The following is a 14,952-nucleotide window of genomic DNA, read 5'->3' on the forward strand; positions in this document are numbered from 1 at the left end:
CCACTTGTTGTTTGTTTATTTGTTTACGTGTTGTTTTTAGTGGAAAATAAAGAAGTTTGGAGAAAGAGTTTATGAATTTGATGGGAGTCAAAGACTTTGGGAAAAAAAATGTCTTATCATGCATAAAACAGTTATGTAGAATGAAAGGAAGGCACCTAAATTCCTGCCTATCAAAGTCGTGTCAACTCAAGCTACTTATTGCAATGCTCATTCACTCCTGGGTGGCGCTGTCGCGAAAAACACAAGTCCTAGTTCTACGGTCCTGAATCTGCTGCCTGCAGGTACGTACGGTACCAGAGATTGTCATACAGCAGCTGCGCATGCGTCAGTGCTGTGCAAAGATGGAGAGATGGAGCGCAACTTTTCATTCTGTCTCTGCTACGTGGTTGTAAGTAAAAACGTCTTTATTCTTTTTCTCCTTTATCTGTTACGTGCTCTGGTTGGTATTCATGAATACACGGACAGATTACGGTGTGTAAAGCGAGGGTTCACTTCAAGAGAGGGAGGGGAGGGGGGCGAAGAGGTGAGAGAGACTGAAGTAGCAGGCGCTGATCTGAATCATGAATCACCATTTAAATAAGTTGGGCCGATGGGGAGAAAGGCCAATGATCGAACCTCTTATGAAGAAAATGATGACGGAAGAAAGTTTCTGCGTCAGTGTGCAGACACGATTGCACACGGACGCATGCGCTTTGTGTTATTTATTAAGGTGAAAAAATGCAGACAGAAAAGACAGACTCTGGGTGATCTGGGTAATGAGATGGCCATTCCTGGAGACGAGCCGGTCAGAAAAGAGCTCAAAGTAAATGGAAAACTCTAACATTTGAAGAGGAAGGCTGCTGATACAATGCAATGTTGAGCAGGGACTTTCACAAGTTATTCAGTGATAGCCAAAAAGCCATGCTTGCTCAGTGCAAGATTAACCTTTGAGCAGTGATATTCAACGTGTGGCTTATTTGTGATGATTTTTGGCTCTTTTATGTCTTAATTTGAAATCCTTTTCTCCAAGACACCTCAGAAATTATCCATTGCAAGTAACATTAATCAGTTTGTTTCCCAGACTTACACGGTAGGCTTTAATTGTCAACCTCTGTTTTTGTCTGCATATTTCCATTGCCCTTATTTGCATTTTTTTTTTTTTTTGCTTCTTTAATTCTATTTTCACTGCTTTTAGCCCATTTTTGACACTTTTATCCAACTTGTTGTAATGTTTTGCCCCCTTTTTTGCCTTTTTTTGCCACTTTTCGCCCATTTAGGCTGCCTTTTGCAATTCAATGCCACTAATTTCACAATTTGCCACTCTTTCATGCTTTTTGCCCATTTTTCACACCTTTTTTTCAGGTTTCTGCCCATTTGGTCAATTCTCGTTCATTTTTCTACAAGATTTTGCATCTCTTGGACCATTTTTGCAACCTGGTATTCATTTTTGCCACTTTCTGTCCTTTTGCCACTTTTCTTCCAGTGTTTGCCACTTGAAGCCCATTTTGGCCACTTCTTTTGTCACTTTTCCCCCTTTTTGTCACTTCTCACCCATTTAAGCTGCATTTCTCCCAGTGTTTGCTGCTTTTTGACCATTTCTGTCACATTTAACTTATTTTAATTGCCACCTTTCACCACTTAGATTCTGACTCTTGCAAATGTATTTTCAACAGTTTGGCTCTCTGGTTGAGCAGGGTTGAGTAACACTGGCTTAGCACATACGGTGGCCACGTAGTGTCAGTATTAAGGACAGCTAAAGCCACAGTGGAATATGTAGGGGCCACCAAGATTTTTGTTGCAGTGGTCGTGAAGGGCTCAGAAACCAGTGCAGTGAAACGCCACTGTCTTCTGTGGACCATAACAAGCTTTCAAAGTTTCCCCCACGGCGTTAAAAACTGTATTCTGAGTAATCAGTTTTGTCAGCGCTGATCCAGCAAGTTTCTCTTAGCACCTACTGCCTCAGATGTGCAGAGCAGGGAATCTGCATTAGTATCTTGGTCACTTTATAATGTAGCTGTCATCCCCTGTTTACTTAGTCATGCAGTTATTATAGCTTAATGACGTCATGATGCTGCTACTGTATCTTGGTCATTTTATAATGTAGCTCGTAAATCTTAGTAGCTCATAATGCAACTGATGAATTTGGGGAAAAACTTAGACTACTTTCTTACCTTACCATACATAGTAGGACTTATTTATCATCCTCTATAATGATCACTAGTGTATTTTTTGTACTTTGTCTTGTCAGCTGCGGTCCTGTCAGGTGTCTGCCCTTGTAATTGGGACTTTTATGTATGTTTTGTGTCAGTTTTATGTGGGACAGCAGATGGAAATTAGCGACTCGCTGAATCAGGTGCAACCATGTTTTCATTTACTTTGTATGAATGATCAATGTCATTGTACACTGTCCCTTGATAAAGAAATAAACTAAACTAAACCAAAGCTCATTTAAAATGGACTGTCATGCAATGGAAAACTGTTCTGTGGTCAGACGAGTCAAAATTTGGAATTCTTTTTGGAAACCACAGACGCCGTGTCCGGACGGAGACACGGACGGAGGAGAGGGACCATCCGGCTTCTTATCAGTGCACAGTTCAGTGACAGTATGCCAGGGGTGGGCAACTGGTGGCCCGGGGGCCAGATGCGGCCCTCCACCTCACTGAATCTGGCCACCCAAGTCAGTTTCAAATACCAATAAACTCTAAACAGGAAGAAAACATGACAAAACCATGAAAATAGAAATATCTCTCTTCTAGTCTTGGAGTACTGGCATACGTTTAGTTCTTTGAAAGAATTTAGAAGATGCAATTTTGCTGTAGTTGTTTCTTTAAAACTTTTTATATCCATCACTAAATACACTTGTAAAATAATTAACATGACAGTAAAATGTGTTAAAAGAAAAGGTAATGATCAAGTGGACTGCATTGAAAGCAGGTAGAAACTGATTAAATTGTGTTTACCTCATTAACTTAACGATTTCTATTTGCACTTCAGTCCAAAAACCTGAATGCTGGAATTACACATGATCATGGAAGAAAATACTCTTCATTCAGTTAAATTATTAGTAATCACAATGCTTAAAAGGAAAATATCAGACAATGTGCAACAACTTGGTTCTTTGACATTGGCCGTGACTTTAATGTGGCTCTCTTTGTAACCAAAGTTGCCCATTCCTGCTGTATGTTGACTGTCCATCCATTCTTTCCAGTTCCACCCACTTTTCTAACAGTTGTCAACTATGGCAAAGTCCAATACAAACTCTTTGGTAAAAATGGAGGAAAAATTCCCAGCATCACAAACATTCTGTCTTCTGCATTTGATGATGTCATCCTTTGAAGCCTTTGATCTTCTCTGTAATGTTTCTATTTCTAGCTTTCCCTCCTTTTTGTACCAGAAAAATGGAGGAGCTTTCACTCCTCAGTTTATCCTACCGATCTTTCTGTGATAAATAGATAAACTGCAGGAGGATTTTACCGCTGTTTTCAGTCACTTTAAAGATGAAATAACCCAGTGTTGTCTTCTTAGGTCTCCTGTCTCTTTAGCTGTGTTGTTTCAGTGACTACTGAGATGAAATAATCCAGTATTGCCTCTTTAGCTCTCCTGTTTTCAGTGACTACTGAGATGAAATAATCCCAGTGTTGTCTTCTTAGGTCTCCTGTCTCTTTAGCGCTCGTGTTGTTTCAGTGACTACTGAGATGAAATAATCCAGTATTGCCTCTTTAGCTCTCCTGTTTTCAGTGACTACTGAGATGAAATAATCCAGTATTGCCTCTTTAGCTCTCCTGTTTTCAGTGACTACTGAGATGAAATAATCCAGTATTGCCTCTGTAGCTCTCCTGTTTTTGCTGCTGTGCTAACATGTCTCATTTCTCCCTGCAGTACAGAGCGTGTTCCAGAGCTGCTGAAGGATTTGCTGCTCGTGTCTTCCGGTGCCTGAAGTGACGTAGACCAGACCAGGCTGGTTCCTTTTCTGTTCTCTCCACAGACACAGAGACCCTCCCCCATCCCTCCTTCATGGGAGTTGTCCTCCATGCTGCAGCAGTTATGAGAGCGGAGGAGGGGTAGTTCATTCATTCTTTTGTCCCTGCCCCCCGACTCCCTCTGACATCATCTCTGTGTGCCTCAGATATCCCAGCATGCCCTGCAGACCTCCATGAGGAGTAAAAATGACCAAATATCCTGTTTCAGACAGCAGTCTAGTGTGATTAAGAGACACGGTGAGTGAGAACAGCCTGTGATTGTTGTTATGAGTGGTCAGACCTCTTTCTACGGCTCTGTAGCGACCTGTATTGTCAATCTTAAGGGTTCCAGGACTTCCTCCATGACCCAAAGGCTTGTCGCTCTCTATATATCTCAGACACTCCCAGGGTACTGTGTTAGTTCTCTAACACATATACTAAAATTGGAACGATACAGAGAAGATTAGCATGGCCCTGCGCAAGGATAGCACGCAAATTCGTGAAGCGTTCCTTCTTTACATCATATTTTGGTGAAAAACTAAAATTTTTACAAAAATAACTATCATTCCAATTTTAAAATTGGACTGGAGGTGGACATGTGGAGCTGATGAGGAAGGACTATTTGTCATGTAAAATCATAAAACATTGGAATTTGTATTTTGGAGGAGCTAATGGCATGTTACAGTAGGGCGCTACAGCAAAATCATGAAATTGAGGTTGAAATTTGTAATGATGCATGTCCATGTTGGGACAGATATAGAGGAATTCAGGTGAAAATCAGAGGATTAAAGGAAAAAAGTAAGAATAGCACAGAAATGACCCACTTCCTGTCCAATGGCGAAGGATCAAAATGGCGGACATGACCACTGGGGTGTCTGTTAAGGAAACATGTCCATGATGGGACAGATATAGAGGAATTCAGGTGAAAATCAGAGGATTAAAGGTAAAAAAAAGTAAGAATAGCACAGAAATGACCCACTTCCTGTCCAATGGCGAAGGATCAAAATGGCTGACATGACCACTGGGGTATCTGTTAATGAAACATGTCCATGTTGGGACAGATATAGAGGAATTCAGGTGAAAATCAGAGGATTAAAGGTAAAAAAAAGTAAGAATAGCACAGAAATGACCCACTTCCTGTCCAATGGCGAAGGATCAAAATGGCGGACATGACCACTGGGGTATCTGTTAATGAAACATGTCCATGTTGGGACAGATATAGAGGAATTCAGGTGAAAATCAGAGGATTAAAGGTTAAAAAAAGTAAGAATAGCACAGAAATGACCCACTTCCTGTCCAATGGCGAAGGATCAAAATGGCTGACATGACCACTGGGGTGTCTGTTAATGAAACATGTCCATGTTGGGACAGATATGGAGGAATTCAGGTGAAAATCAGAGGATTAAAGGTAAAAAAAAGTAAGAATAGCACAGAAATGACCCACTTCCTGTCCAATGGCGAAGGATCAAAATGGCTGACATGACCACTGGGGTATCTGTTAATGAAACATGTCCATGTTGGGACAGATATAGAGGAATTCAGGTGAAAATCAGAGGATTAAAGGTAAAAAAAGTAAGAATAGCACAGAAATGACCCACTTCCTGTCCAATGGCGAAGGATCAAAATGGCTGACATGACCACTGGGTGTCTGTTAATGAAACATGTCCATGTTGGGACAGATATGGAGGAATTCAGGTGAAAATCAGAGGATTAAAGGTAAAAAAAAGTAAGAATAGCACAGAAATGACCCACTTCCTGTCCAATGGCGAAGGATCAAAATGGCTGACATGACCACTGGGGTATCTGTTAATGAAACATGTCCATGTTGGGACAGATATAGAGGAATTCAGGTGAAAATCAGAGGATTAAAGGTAAAAAAAAGTAAGAATAGCACAGAAATGACCCACTTCCTGTCCAATGGCGAAGGATCAAAATGGCTGACATGACCACTGGGGTGTCTGTTAATGAAACATGTCCATGTTGGGACAGATATGGAGGAATTCAGGTGAAAATCAGAGGATTAAAGGTAAAAAAAAGTAAGAATAGCACAGAAATGACCCACTTCCTGTCCAATGGCGAAGGATCAAAATGGCTGACATGACCACTGGGGTATCTGTTAATGAAACATGTCCATGTTGGGACAGATATAGAGGAATTCAGGTGAAAATCAGAGGATTAAAGGTAAAAAAAAGTAAGAATAGCACAGAAATGACCCACTTCCTGTCCAATGGCGAAGGATCAAAATGGCTGACATGACCACTGGGGTGTCTGTTAATGAAACATGTCCATGTTGGGACAGATATGGAGGAATTCAGGTGAAAATCAGAGGATTAAAGGTTAAAAAAAGTAAGAATAGCACAGAAATGACCCACTTCCTGTCCAATGGCGAAGGATCAAAATGGCTGACATGACCACTGGGGTATCTGTTAATGAAACATGTCCATGTTGGGACAGATATAGAGGAATTCAGGTGAAAATCAGAGGATTAAAGGTAAAAAAAAAGTAAGAATAGCACAGAAATGACCCACTTCCTGTCCAATGGCGAAGGATCAAAATGGCTGACATGACCACTGGGGTATCTGTTAATGAAACATGTCCATGTTGGGACAGATATAGAGGAATTCAGGTGAAAATCAGAGGATTAAAGGTAAAAAAAAGTAAGAATAGCACAGAAAGGACCCACTTCCTGTCCAATGGCGAAGGATCAAAATGGCTGACATGACCACTGGGGTGTCTGTTAATGAAACATGTCCATGTTGGGACAGATATAGAGGAATTCAGGTGAAAATCAGAGGATTAAAGGTAAAAAAAAGTAAGAATAGCACAGAAATGACCCACTTCCTGTCCAATGGCGAAGGATCAAAATGGCTGACATGACCAATGGGGTGTCTGTTAACGAAACATGTCCATGTAGGGACAGATATTGAGGACTTTATGTGAAAACCAGAGCATGAAAGGTTCAACACACTAAGAAAAATGCAGAAAATACATATTTGCATCACTTCCTGTTGGTAGAGGATGGCGCCATTAAGATCCGTTTTCATGTGGGCGTGTTCAGTGTGATACTGATGTGTTGCCATAACATTCTGAAGTCCATAGGACGATCTCCACCAAAGTTACATCAGTGTTCAGTGTATAATTGTCCCAAAAATTGAGGTATATTGGATTTGGGGCAGAGTTGGTGGACTTCCTGTTGGGATTTTGGCATGGGTCCAAATTGCGTAGCTCTGATGATGATCCATAAGCACAGTGACAATCATAGGCCTAGGATGAACGGTTGATTTTTGGTGAATTTTTTTGTGACAACCCATAAAACAGACATGGAAAAATTAAGGGTGTAAATGTTTACCTGGCAGAAGGGGGCGTTGTGACAAAGTGATGATATTGATGCATGGTTGTATTCAGGACCAATGTGTGATTATCCATGTGACGTTTGGTGATGATTGACATAAGCACTAAAAAGTTATAAGGCCTTAAGGTGTAAATTTGACTGTAAAAAACACATCAAAAATCGGGCAAAATCGGGCTCCTATTACAGCCCCGCCCACTGGTGAAAACTCCTGCAGAGCACAACTTTAGATCTCCAGGTGGTCTAGTTCATGCAAAAAAATTCTGGAGTCCATCAGTTGAAAGCCCTATGACGAGTTTGTTGAATTGCGAAATGTGTGCTTTTCCAAAAACGCCAAAATTTGATGTTTGACGTTTTGGAGTGCGGTGTAGAGGATGGCCATAATGTAATTTTTTGTTCGTCTCATCATGACACATATGTGTACCAATTTTGGTGCATGTGGGTGTTACCCACGGCCCTATCTCACTTTTGGCCCCGCCCACTGGCGACTGCTGGATGGATTTGCACAGTTCCACCAAAAGGTTGGAATTTCTCACGGGGGACAATTTTGGGTGAAGGCTTGGTGAGTTTTTGAGCATGTGAAGGCCCTCAAATTAGAGCAAACGCATACGGAAAAATAATAATAAAAACGGCTAGCATTTCAATAGGGTCCTCGCACCGAGGGTCGGTGCTCGGGCCCTAATTAAAGCTGCAAGCAGCATTGATCGGGTCCTCGCTCTGTCGCACATCCCTCATGCCCGTTTGACCTCCACTTTGAGGGTTTCATCCCTTTTTGACCCTTTGACCTGCTCAAAGTTAGACTGAGGTGTGTCCCTTCAGCTCTGTCAGGAGCCTCAGATTTTTTTAATGGGTGTGTATTACGCATTCTATTTTCCCGTGTTCAGTGAGTCACATGACCAGCTGCACGGTAAGCTTATTGTAATGTTCAAAAAACCTGCAACTGTAAGACACACAAACACATACTCATGCGCGCTTCACGCGCTAACACACACTCAAATGCACCATCTCTCCCATTCACTTCATATGGGATATATGAGTGGCTGTCTTTGGCGACTGATGTTGCCAAAGACTTTTTGGGGGACTGTATGTGGGTGAGAAGCCACCCTCAGTCCCACCATCCCGTTAAAGCATTGTTTAAATGGGCTGCTTTACTGGAACAGCTCCGTGTGTGCGTGATCAGAGCTCATTGAGGGCTGCCCGGTTGCCACGGTAACTAATGCCTGCATACCAGCTGCTTTGATCTGCCAGTCAGTGAGTGACATCATCACCAACTGCTCTCTTGTTCAGGAGTGAAATAGACTGAATTTTTTTTAAATCAGCGATGCGTAACCATGCAGGCATTAATTACCATGGCAACAGCAGCTCTGGTGGTTTGATGATCATCCCATCTCATCACTGTTTGCCACAACATTGAACAAAACATACACTCAGGAACTGAATACCTCCACCATTAGCTACATCTCTCAAAAGTTAAGAGCCCTTCATAAGCATTTCTGGATCCAGATAAGTCAATGACTCCCTGCCTGGTGGGGAGAAGACACAGCAAGTCAAAGGAGTGACTTCACAGCCTTCAGATGTAGTAAATGAAGCGTTGCCTGCCGATGTCAACAGATGCACTGACAGTCTCACCCATGGTTTTTTGAAAATTTTGAACTAGCCCCTCCCCTTACAGAACTTAACATACTAAGTTATCTCAGTTTAATATGATCATTTTATTGCATCTTTCAGCGGAATAGTACAAACCACTAATCTGATTTAGTAATGTCAACGTTTTTTGACAAACATGAAAGAATAAGTAATGATTACTAAAAAGTTGAAGTATCAAGTAAATGCTGGCAGGGAGAGACAAAAATTCCAAACAAGGAGTCAACATTCCTCCAAAGAAACAACAACTATTCTTGTTCTTTGGTCTTACCTACAGACCACAATGCAACATTACAGATGCATACTGCCACCTACTGACCGAACCGTTATGTAAACAAATCTCATTGGTTGTATGTAATTCATTTGAATTCACTCAAACTTAAAGAATCACATTGGTTTTATCTATTTAGAATAACTAAAGGTAGGAAATGTTAAATTGAGTAAAACCAAGTGAATTTGTTCAAGTAATACCTATGATAGTCAAAAATCTTTTTTTTTTTGAGTGTAAAAATTAAAAATAATGTTTTTTGAATTTGATGTTTGTGAATAGATTTTCAAATTTAAAAATGTATACTGGTGTCATTGTTGCTGAAGTATTTTTAATCTGGAATGTGGCACGTGGTTATTACATAGCTTAATTGTGGTATAGATTTGGCTGACTCTTGGTGCCAGTGCTGAAACTGTTCTGGGCCATCACAGGGCCACCAGTGTTTCTGTGGCTGGCTTTATGCTGGCCTATGTGTGGGCCACCTCTGGCAAACTATATCTGGGCCACCAAAGGATCGTCATTCTTTGCGGTATGTGGACCGAGTTTAAGTGCAATGTGTGGGCCAGACCCCGGCCAGACCAGTTTTGCTATGTGAGGAACAACAAAGGCTGGCTGGGCCAGGCTTCCTGTGTAGATGTGAAACCCTCTTCCAGGTGTGAACCAAAAGGTCCCTTTGTGTCCAGACGAGGCCCAGTCCTGGTGGGGGTCTCAGCAGACAGAGGGGGCAGGAAGAATGTTTTAGGGGTGTCAAACATCTTGGGGAGGGACATTGCTCTTGGATAAAGATGCTCATCTCCCAGTGCTCTGGGCTCATTCTCTCTCGGACGGTCTACTTCTTGGACCCCCCCCCGTCCCTCTCACCCCCTTACTCTCTCTCTCTCTCTGTCTGTCTGTCTGTCTTGTAATGCTTACTGACTGCTGTACATGTGATTTACCTTATAATAATAAACCTTTTTGTCAGCCAGCAGACTGTCTAATATTTCTTTTGTTCACCAGTAGCAACAGAGAAAAATTTCATCCACACCACAATAAAAATAATAATACTGCCAAAACTTAATTATTTATTCACAATGATCCCCATCCAACCCACATCAAAATGGTTTAACACACTGGACACAACAATAATGTCATTCTATTGGAAAAACAAAAAACCCAGGATAAAACTAATCACACTACAACAGTCAAAAGGCCTAGAAGCACCAAATGTCCATCATAACTACCTATCCAATCAGTTACAATACCTCACCAAATGGATCCACTCAACCCATCACTATCACCCCTGGCTGGATATAGAACAGACAGACTGCCAAGACATTTCAATCAGAGACCTTCCGTTTATCAGTACCACAATCAAAAAACACAACTGTTTCAAAAACCCAGCAATCGCAACAACTCTGACAGCTTGGTGGAAGATCAACAAAATAAGAAACACATCATTCTCACCCACAAGCCAAACACCCATATGGAACAACCCCGACTTCACTGCCAACACCCCTAACAGGAACTAAATGGAAAGAAAAAGGAATCACGCACCTCCACCACGTCTTCTACAACAACACCTTGCTAACATTCCAGCAGCTCACTGACATATAGAACATTGACAAGAAATACTTCCTCCGATATATCCAACTCAAAGAGTCAATCAAAACGAAAGTAAATATCCCAAACATCCACTTAGAACATCCACCGCTATTATACAGCATCAATAAAATAACAAAGTCAAAGAAAAAAATACTGTCAAAACTATATAAAGTCATATCCTCCAACAACGACCCACATCACATACCAATAAACAAATGGGAAAGAGACCTCAACATCCACACTAACAGTCAATTTTGGAACACAGTCTGCACCAACATATTCTCCATGTCCAGCAACACAAAAATTCAGCTAATACAGTACAAAATCATCCATAGAACACACCTCACACAGCACAAGATGCACATCGTGGGACTCACTGACACAGACATTTGCACTCACTGCACACTCAACACCACCGACGACCACCTCCACGCACTCTGGCTCTGCCCATTAATTCCCAACTTTTGGAAACAAATAACCACCACCCTATCCCAATTCCTTGGCCACAACATCCCACTATCACCCTTTGTTTGCATACTTGGAAACTTAGAAGAACTAAACACTAACTCAAAACAAATCACAATACCCCTTCTTGTAGCCCTAACTATCGCCAAGAAGACAATACTGCTCAACTGGAAAAATAGAAAAACACATCACAACAACACAATGGTTATATCTCTTTACACAACACATATCAATGGAACAACAGTCAGCAACTCATAAGAATTAATTACAAGAATTTGACAATATATACTCCACAATTCTCACTGCCATCTCGATGCCGGTGAGTTAATGCCACAGCATAAGGATACAAAGGCTTGATCATGTGGAGGAGAAGGGGTAAAAAAATAAAAATGAAAATAAATAAATTAAAAAAAAAAAAAAATTTGAAAATGGAAATCTATCTGAACCTAAAAGGAAACTTACCATAACAAACACATCATGAAATACCTGCCAAAATGCCGTCTTTCTGCTCTTATCTCTCTATCTTATTGTTATTATTATTTTTATTATTTTGTTTGCTTGGTTTCTGTCCTCTTTCTTTTCCTCCTTGATTTTTTCCTTCTTTTTCTTTCTCTTTGTCTACATCAATTTGTCTCTTATTTATTTTTATCATATATATATAATTTTGTAAATCAACACTACAACTTGCTACCCGTTTATCTGTCTGTTCACATATATTTGTTTGTATGCACTTATTGGTGAATTAAAAAAAAAAAAATTGGACTGATACAGAGAAGATCAGCATGGGGCCATAGAATAGGATGAATTTAGAAATGAGAACTTGAATGATATAGGGAATATCAGCATGGGGCCAAATTCAAAATTTAAGATTGGACTGATACAGAGAAGATCAGCAGGGAGCCATAGAATTTGCCCCATGCTGATGTTCTCTGTGTTGTTCCATTTCTACATTTTATGGCCCTCTGCTGGTGTTCTTTTTTTTGTGTTTCTTTTTTTTTTCAAATGGCATAAGCGAGTGCACATACTGTATCAGCTGTAGGAGTAAATAGAGGTAGATTTTGTTTTTCAGCTGCTAGAGAGGGCCCTGGCAGAGCCTGCACCCCACACCTAACATGTCGGTTCACAGGTGACCAGGTCCGATGTAAATTACTTTGATCATGTGTTTCACCCTCGTAGATATCGATGCAGTATTGATGTTGTTTAGATTTTTTCTCCTCAGTGATAAGAGGGGGATCACTAAGATAGCTAGTGCACGCTGGAGCAACGCCTCCCGTCTCCGAGCTGCCCTACTGGAGCACCACACCGAGGAGTGGATGAGCCGTGCCCTGGACTACACTGGTGTCCTGGTCCAGCTTAGGATGCAGAGGAATGAGGTAACACCACCACCCCCGTCCTGTGCACCCTGTCACCACTTCACACTGGCTTTTGTCCATCTATGCCGGATGGGTGCTGGGCTGCATGGAAGAGACAAAGGCCAGGATAATGTCTGTGTTTGGGGATTTCCTGAAAATGGACTCCATCAAGAAGGCAAGTATTTTCATTAAACACAGGAGAGAAATGTCAGTGTGCATCATGTGATATTCTCTGATCATCTCTTTCTCTATCTACCTACAGATGACCAAGACGCTGGCGGGAGAGGCAGCTGGGACGCCACCTGGGTCACCAACGTCAGCAATGACCACAGGCCGGTTCTGATGTCCACGTTTACTGACTCGAAGGGCAAGGGGCTCCTACCCAAGGTGGACGGCCTGATGCAGCGCTACAGGGAGGCATGCCAGGCTCCATGCAGCATGATCTACGTCAATTGGGACTGCTGCATGGCCATCTGCAGTGCAAAGTCTGGTTTCTGGGCTCTGTGGGGGTCTCTGAAATTCTCTGTTATTGCACATTTTGGACCTAAACTTGGCGCCTTTTTCTTCTCTCCAAGTCTCAGCCATGTTGTTGGAGTGGGACCAGATGGTGGTGCAGCTGGACGTGCGGCGTCTCATGCGCCACCTTGTGAGAGGTGTCACCACAGACAGTCACCCGCTGTTCAGCCCCTTCATGGCACGTCTGAGTTTTGCCATCTGTGAGTGGGACTGGGGTCAAGGTAGATCTCCTCTAGCAGGCCAGGCAGGTTGAAGAGGGGAGGGACATGCCTGTGATGCTGACAGACAAGCGAAATGATTTTTGGGGTTGTCCTGCCCCTCTATCCCTGCACGCGGGGCCCCACCTCCAGCTGGAGTTGTTCCACTTCCACGCGACTTACACAAATCCCAGGGAGTACACGGGTGAGGGGTCAGTGAATGAGCGAGGGGGTGTAGATGCAGACTCTCACAGGCCCAACTCACTGTACATGTTTGTGTTTTTTAAAATATTGTTTATGGGAGCTCATCAGCCTGGAGTACCCATGCTTGCAGAGGGGTACTCTGCTGCAGGACCCAGGCAGAGACCCGGATGCTCCAGATGGGACGGTGGAGGAGGAGCAACTGCAGCAGCAAGACGATAGCTCCCAGGAGGAGCTGGAGGTCTTCCGGTTCACGGACTACATGAACCGGATCCTCTGGCAGCCTACATCTCAGCTTGAAGCCCCTGCTGTCCCTGAAGCTCCCAGCGCAGTCGATGCCAGCACTGCCACCACGCCTCTGATGTAGGAAGAGGCAGACAAAGAGGTAAGTTAGCCAAATTCCATCTTCATCTACCATTTTTGAGATGGCTAAAGGGCAAAGTAGCCATTTGTTTTAACCCTCCTCTCCCCCCTCCGTGTCTTCTGCAGGATGCTGTCCACTTGGATGGGCACGGTGGCTACCACCTTGCCATATGTCTGGCCCTGGTGGAGCTGCATCACAGGGCCCACATGACACAGCCGCAGATTAGGGAGATAGTCGCCCTATGGCAGAAACTGTCTGACAAGGACAAGGCAGCTATCTCTTTTCTGCCTCTCCACCAGGACTGGTGGACTTAGTGAAGGGACACTTTAGGGCAGACCCTTCCAAGCACGTGGGCATCCCAGGGGTTGACAGCGTCACTCGGTACGTGTTTTAATTTTTCACCTGTTCTGAAGAGCATGAGTACTAACCCAGAAGCCCGCACTCTTTAAATTTAGTGTGCTTTCTTTTCACGGAAAGCATGACTGCTTCTTTCCCCGACACATGCTCTGTTTTGAAGAAACACGCACACAGACTTAATAATCAATAATCACGTCATGACACAACTGTTATAATCAAACGTAACTTAGAACAAAATTTAGTGTGCTTGCTTGTCATGGAAAGCATGTGTTTGCATTGCCAGAACAGTGTACAAATATAGATTTAATAATGTATGGTGGAAAGTAGAAAAGAAGTTGACAGATTGGAGTTCTGAAATTGCTTTAATTATCACAACTTACAGATTGAGATGCATATTTTTATCTTGAGTAAAATATATTTGAAATTTCTCTCTCTCTGTCCCTCTCTCTCCTTCTCTCTGCAGGTCCTTTCTGGGAGTGGTATCTGGTGCAGCAGTCTCCAAGCTGCAGCAAGATAGTTGAGGCTATCTTCTTGGAGCTGTGCCACATCCACTACAAGGGCCACACCATTGCCGGGGTGAGGGTGAACCGTTGGGCAGCTGTTAGGAGGAATTAGGTCATTATCAGGGCAAATGTGCATAACCACCCTGGCCACCTGGAAGCCGCGCCAATCCAGTTGTGTGAGGTCAACCTCAGGACCCTCTTGCAGTGGTAAGACTTG

The 14,952-nt window shown here is 42.6% G+C and overlaps 1 non-coding gene across 1 annotated transcript; it reads left to right on the forward strand.

Moving 5' to 3' along the window:
- Positions 1–4,352: 4,352 nt before the first annotated feature.
- Positions 4,353–4,457, forward strand: LOC121527458. Its single transcript, XR_005993408.1, has one exon. It is a non-coding gene; the product is annotated as a U6 spliceosomal RNA (small nuclear RNA).
- The last annotated feature ends 10,495 nt before the right edge of the window (positions 4,458–14,952 follow it).

The sequence above is a fragment of the Cheilinus undulatus genome, linkage group 2 (assembly GCF_018320785.1).
Source record: "Cheilinus undulatus linkage group 2, ASM1832078v1, whole genome shotgun sequence".
Classification (NCBI taxonomy): domain Eukaryota; kingdom Metazoa; phylum Chordata; class Actinopteri; order Labriformes; family Labridae; genus Cheilinus; species Cheilinus undulatus.